The sequence below is a fragment of the Rhyacophila brunnea genome, unplaced genomic scaffold, assembly GCF_057557595.1.
Source record: "Rhyacophila brunnea isolate RB1 unplaced genomic scaffold, BYU_Rbru_1.0 scaffold_66, whole genome shotgun sequence".
Lineage (NCBI taxonomy): Eukaryota > Metazoa > Arthropoda > Insecta > Trichoptera > Rhyacophilidae > Rhyacophila > Rhyacophila brunnea.
The window spans coordinates 1,225,456-1,232,882 of record NW_028233335.1 but is presented as its reverse complement, the minus strand read 5'-3'; positions in this window follow the sequence as shown (position 1 = coordinate 1,232,882).

The following is a 7,427-nucleotide window of genomic DNA, read 5'->3' as shown; positions in this document are numbered from 1 at the left end:
TATTTATTTTACAAAAGGAATAATTCATGTTTATTATTCGATCGCTTATGTTGTTTGTTATAAATTATTTATTTTCATGTGAATCAAGTCACTTAAACTCATCTCATTTGAGAGAAGAAGAGAAGTTGATGATGATAAGAATCAGAGGAAGTTGTCAAAAGATGTATCAATGGGTTTTGAAATATTCCTAATGGGCTGACTACGTCTCAATAGATGGAATTAATAAAAGAAACTTAACCCATAGATAAAAAAATAATATCATGTGAATGATTCATATTTTTATTGATTGATTGATTATATCTGAGGCCAAAAGAAATATGCATTTAATTATTACAAAGTAAAAAAATTTTACAATATATTATTTCAAAAAAGAATTAGAACAGAGTAAAAAAGTTTTAAAATATATTATTTCAAAAAAGAAATAGTCAATATAAATTTATAATATGGTATAAATTTAAATGAAGATTAAAAATGTATTTATAAGATAAGGACTTTTATTATAGTTCAAGCTGGCCTATACCAAGTAATTTATCTTGAATAATACCAACATATGGGAAATAATTTCCTCTCAATTCAAACCGAACAATTTGACCCTCTGTAATCGGTGAAAACCTATAATTATTCTGGATAACCTTATTAAACACTTTGCTGGGTGTTTGTCTCTGCACAATTTGTGACCATATGATTTCTTCTTTATCCGCATATACAATCTTAAAATACGTAAATATTTGTTTTAGTCCTGGATTCTTGAATTCGCTTCTTAAATCAAGATTAAGATTAAAGTTTACGAATGGATTTTTTTGACTTGATGCGATATCTTTTATTATTATTTTGTTGGACATAACTGGTGAGTTAAGAGTTGCGTGGTATATTATGGCCGTTGCGGCAAGAAGAGCTACCGTCATGTTGAACGTAACTGAGCCAAGTGCTTGGAATCTTTGAGATGTATTGTACATTTAAATAAGGGGTTCAAAATTGAATAAAAATCTTCTTGGATGCTAATAATTAAGAACGAAAAATGACATAATGAAAAGAATTTTAGTGGGTTTAATATTTCCGATGTGGGTATTAAATAAAGGATGTCCAATTTTTCAATAATCTTTAATGTGATAAAAATGATGATAGTAAATTTAATAGTATTTTAATAAAAAAGTGAGCTATTTCAAGTAAAAGATGTTGTTAAATATAATAATTTAGAATTAAAAAAACTATACCATGAATACATTAGTCTCATAATAAAAGAATGTGCATAGTTAAGCAAAAGGTGTTGCTAAATATATTAATTTCTAATGAAAAGAATTATACCATGAATTCATTAGTCTCATAATAAAAGAATGTGCATAGTTAAGCAAAAGGTGTTGCTAAATATATTAATTTTTAGTGAAAAGAATTATACCATGAATTCATTAGTCTCATAATAAAAGAATGTGCTTAGTTAAGTAAAAGATGTTGCTAAATAAATTAATTTTCAATGAAAAGAATTATATCATGAATTGCATAGTCTTTTAATAAAGAAGCAAGTATTTTAAGCAAAAGGTGTAGCTAAATAGATTAAAAAATAACGAAAAAAATGATATCATGCATCGCATAGTCTTTTAATAGATGTTTGAGCTATGTTGAGAAAAAGATGTTGCTGAATATATTAATTTATACCCAAAAAAATTATGAATCGCATAGTCTTTTAATGAGATTAAAGTGATGTTGGGAAATTAACAATAATTGTTTTTGTCAAATATCATAACGCCATTATAAAATTTTAAAATAATAATGATCAAATAATTTTATTCGAATTTATTTTTTTTTAAATAAAGTTCTTTGTAGGTATATATTTAATCTGGAACCCCCATTTAATCATTATTTTTATTTATGGGCCAAGTTTCTTTTATCAATTCCATCTATGGAGACGTAGTCAGCACATTGAGAATATTGAACAACTCCTTAATACATCTTTTGGCATCTTCCTCTGATCTATCATCATCAACTGCTCTTATTCTCTCAAATGAGATGAGTTTAAGTGTCTTACAAACCCGCATTTAAAATAATTCAACGCACAAATTTCGTAAGGCATCGTCCAAGTATTATGATTTTAATTAATACCACATAGAGCTAGGTTTTATGCCTAAAATTTTAGATGGATCTACAATAAAAGAAATAAAAAAAAACTCTCATGATATATTTTATTGTGGCGCTAATACAACTTGACTCAATTCTCAAAAGAAAAGGCAAATAATAACAAATTCAACAACCGTTTGAGAGAGTATGGTGATGCTTCCTAGAGAACTTTAATCATTGTGTTTTTTCAAAGCCGGCTCTCCGCTTTTAATTGTATTCTGAAAATACGAATCTTATCGATTTCTTTTCGTAAATATTTATCTTGATTTTTTTGTATATTTTAATATTTACTCTTTCTGAAACATTTTACATCTATTTTAGAAATATTAATTAATATACACAAAACATTTAAATTTAAGATGTCAAGATCCCAATTTAAAAATTGCATTGTTTGATTAAATCTAGAAATTAAACATGCAAACTTTCAATGATGATTAATATACATCTCTCTCGAATTAAGTTTTAAATTTAACCAATTCTGTGTGTAAAATGTTTTAACTCGATATATTGAATATTTATATTTTATATTTTTATAATAACGGTGTAAAGCATTATCGCCTGTTTTATTTATAGTAGATGGCTATTAATCACATCTTTAATCATGTGTAGAAATTTTCATACGAAAATCCATGCAGAATAATATTTATATACCTTTGTGTTCGTCAGAAAATATATAAAAAAATTGTCGTAATTTAGAAAATATTTATCGCATTTCTAACAATAATATCATCGTAATTCACAAATTTTTTGTTGATATAGATGTCATTTATGTTCTTAAAAACACCTTATAAAAATAAAGGGTAAAAAATACAGCAATTTTATATTTTTTATTTGTGCTTTGTAGTTTGATGTTTGTTTTTTTTTTATCTCGGTGTTATTTCTGACATAAAAAATAAATAACTAATGAAATAAATATAAAAATGGTTTCTTTGACACTTTCTACTTCCACTAACTGCCCGTGGTTAGTGGAAAGCGGGTAAAAGCTATTCTAAAAGCATTTCATCAGAAAAAAATTTCTTTTTACTGCTAAAAATGGCTTTCTGCTTGAATTACTATGGTGATTCCAATAAAATATATAGTTGGATTTTGCTAACATTATTATATTTGGTTTTCATGGCATGGGGGAAAAATTTCCGACCTAGAATCTTCAATTTAAATGATTTATGGTTTTTATATTCTTTAACACAGTGTATAGTTATATTATAAAACGGGTATTTAGAGTCACGTAGCTGTGGGTGATACGGTAAAAACCGATAGCCGATCCACTGTAATCACTGAAAGCAGATCAGAGAAAAGAAAGCTTTCTGCTATAAAAATACACATGATTGATACACAGAAACTAATTTAAAGATTCGCTAACACAAGTACAAGTAATAAAAGCCATTATTGGCATTATGAAGACGTTTAATCGAAGCGGTAACACGATTGTCGAAGTCAAATTAAAGTCGTTAAACCTTTTGTAGAATTTTATGTTACAAAGACGGATGTCTCGCCTTCAATCACTGAGATCGTGCCAATAAAATAAATGTAGTAAGCTTTTAAAATATCAGCAATTTTAAAATTTACATACAAAATTATGATCGCACTGTTATTTAATAATCAAAATCCGATTTTTTGATGCTAAAATAAATATACACGGTTTTGCTAAAATGATTGCTATATTACAACCCGAATCTATATTTTTTATAGTCTGAGACTGATAGTTACAAGTTTTATATATATTTTCGATGATCATAAATAATTGCATATTAAGTGAAGAAACGCATGTATATGATTCAATGGCCCTATATTTTATTCATTAATGGCAAACCGGGTATTATTTATGTTAAATAAAATCTAATAAGGCATAATTATATGCATAAAAACTATTTACTTAATATTTAACAGTCTTTTTTTATTTTATGGTGATATAATACCTTTGCGGTTTATAAACGCACTAAGAAAGCAAAATCTCAAAATAAATGTACAGATTATATTAACTCCCTAATATCAAGTGGAATATAAACTGAGTTATTATAAATATTCAGCAATTTTAAGTTAGAAATAAAATCCATATGTATCAAAATTTAAATTATACCTGGGGCAGTTTTTTTCTAATTTATAATACAATATAGACATTACAAGCTTTGACCTTTCCATTTTAAGGTAATTTAATTATAAAACAATAAAATTCAATATTCAGTGTAAATATATTAGGCTCCAATATACCATTTTTAAAAGATAACTGTATGCATGGCTCAAGATGTCTAATAAAAATATAAGATGTCTTTATGTTCCGAAATGATCTGGCGGTAAATTTGAATTTTTCTATTTAAAACAATATTACGGATTATTTAAATGCATAATAATAAAAATTAAAACTATGGATATAAATTTATTATACAAAAATAAGCATAAAGAATATAACCCGCAAGACACTTGAACTCATATCATTTGAGAGAAGAAGAGCAGTCGATGGAGATATATCAAGGAAAGATCTATCAAGGTGTTGTGAAATATTCCCAATGGGCTGACTACGTCTCAATAGATATAATACATAAAAAGAAACTTAACCCATGAATAAAAAATAATTGAAGAATATTTCAAGTAACTTTGTATAGAGTTAAGCTTTTAAAATATAAATTTATAATACTAAAATAATTGAAAATATTTCAAGTAACTTTTTACAGAGTTAAGCTTTTAAAATATAAATTTATAATACAAAAATACCATAAAGATTATTAAAAGTAACTTTTTATAGAGTTTAGCTTTTAAAATATAAATTTATAATACAAAAATAGCCATAAATAAAATTACATCTGCTCCTTAATTTGCAATATATCTTAAATTTAAGTCCCCTTTAAAATCAAAAAGAATTACTACTAAAAACCATTAAAATAGTACAATGAATCTAAATAAAGATGAAATCAAAGAAAAATTAAGCTATTTGAATAAGGATTCAATTTTTAACACAAAAATAAATTTGTATTTTCTTAATAACAAAAATACAAAAGATTTAGATCCACAAAAAACAAATAACATAACTGAGATGCAAAAGCGCAAAATAAATTTTGGAATTAAGAAGATTTCGAAATATAATAAAGATAACACATTCTTCGCTTCTATATCAATTCCAAATATATTCAGTAAAAGTGACAGCTTATCTATAAACGGTGATTTAAAAAGAAATATGGATATCGCTTATAGTAAAAAAATATATTCGGCTAATCCATTTCTTAATAACAGCAATTTGGAAATAAAAACCTTCAAAACGAATAAAACACTAAAAAATCACCAATATTTTTTTAATGGAATGGGAACAATATTATCTAATCTCGATAAAAAAATGTCATTCGGGTTGTTTTTCGAAAAAATAACAAATAAATATAGTCATTTATCGAACGATTCAAAAACATTTATTGAAATTCGTAAATCAACTAATGAAAATGATGATAATTTTACTCTAAATACAGGATTGCACAAAAAAAGAAAAAATATTACTCTCAATTCATATCTCAAACTAGATTTCTCTAAAATTATTTTTAACACGATTTTTTGTCACAATCTTTTCAGATTTAAAACCATAATAAAAGGGGGAACAATTTTAGGAAAAACACATATCACAAACAAATTCCGGCTAGGTTCGCAAATCCCAGGATACAAAAAAGACACTATTGGATACAAAAATGGTGGAAGATCATATTTTTACAATAATTCATCTTTAGGTATACTAATAAAAAAAAATACTGAATTTTATGCTTTTTATTCGTCTGGATTGGTTTCCAAAATATCCAACCCAATCGAAATATTGAAATCTTTTGTGCTTGGAAATATTATTATTCCCAATATAAGAAATATGGGTTGCAGCATCGGGGTAGGAATTCGGACACCTTCTTTTTTGAATTATCCAAGAATGGACATTAAGTTTTGTAGAACTTTAATTGATAACGAAGGAACCAAATGGTATGATATTTCATTTGAATTTTAAATGCTGTGATATTTGAATTTTTTATGATATTTCTTGGAATTTTTTGTGGTTTTATAGTTAAATTTTATATGAATAATCATTGAATTTTAAATAGCATGATACTTCATTGAATTTTTATGGTATAATATTTGAATTTTTGATGGTATAATATTTGAATTTTTATGATATGATATTTCATTGAATTTTTATAGTATGATATTATATTTGAATTTTAAATGCTGTGATATTTCATTGAATTTTAAATGCTGTGATATTTCATTGAATTTTTATGATATGATATTTCATTGAATTTTAAATGCTGTGATATTTCATTGAATTTTAAATGCTGTGATATTTCATTGAATTTTTTTAGTATGATGTTTTATTGAATTTTAAGCAGTATGCTGTATTAATATAATAATGGGGTGAATTATTCATATTATAACTATGTTTTTCAAGAAAATTTTATAATTTAAATTGATAAAAACAGAATATATTTATAAATAAATGAATCTATCAAACTTATGTATAATATCATTTTAAGGTATATATTTTAAACAAATTTTTTGTCAATACTATTATTAAATTTGGTGAATGTCATTCATTAAAGTTACGCATAATATTATCTCGAATATAAAAAAATGAGAGAAGAAATAATTTTGAAATATTGTTTTTAAGTTTGACAACAATACACCGATATAAATATTACTCAAAATACATATAATTTATTGGAAAGCGTATTTAAATAAAGAATTATAATTTCCCAAAGTATTTTTTAAATACCACTAAATGCTTGTTAAACTATAAATTGATTCAGCTAGAAAAATAGATGTAGGGAAAACCAATAAAATACATACCTTAAAATCATTAGAAAATTCGATATACATAAATTTTAGCGATTTTGCCTCTGGAACTGACCAACGAAAGAATTTCATTGATTAAATATTAAAAATTTCGGTGCATGTAAATTAATCATCAAAACATAGGCAATTTAAAAATTGAAGGCACCTTGAATTATTTAAAAACATGCTATATCCTTTCGCTTCAATCGACCCCAATTCTTCAAAAGTATTTCTTATCTCATCTCACTAGATATCGATATTTTTACAAAACCAATTGAAATTTATTTCATACTAGATTGATTTTGGAACTATTTTTTTTTTATTTTTAAATTATGAAATGCTGCTGAGTTTTACCAGAACCGCAATAAAGTGTCTGTAAAAAGAAAATATCTTATTTACCGAGGGTTAAACCTTGTATTTTTACTGATCACATTTTAGATGTGTGGTATCAATTATGTTTTTTAAGTTTTAAGACTCTGTTGTGATATTGTACCCATTTGAATTATAACCCCACACATATTTAACAA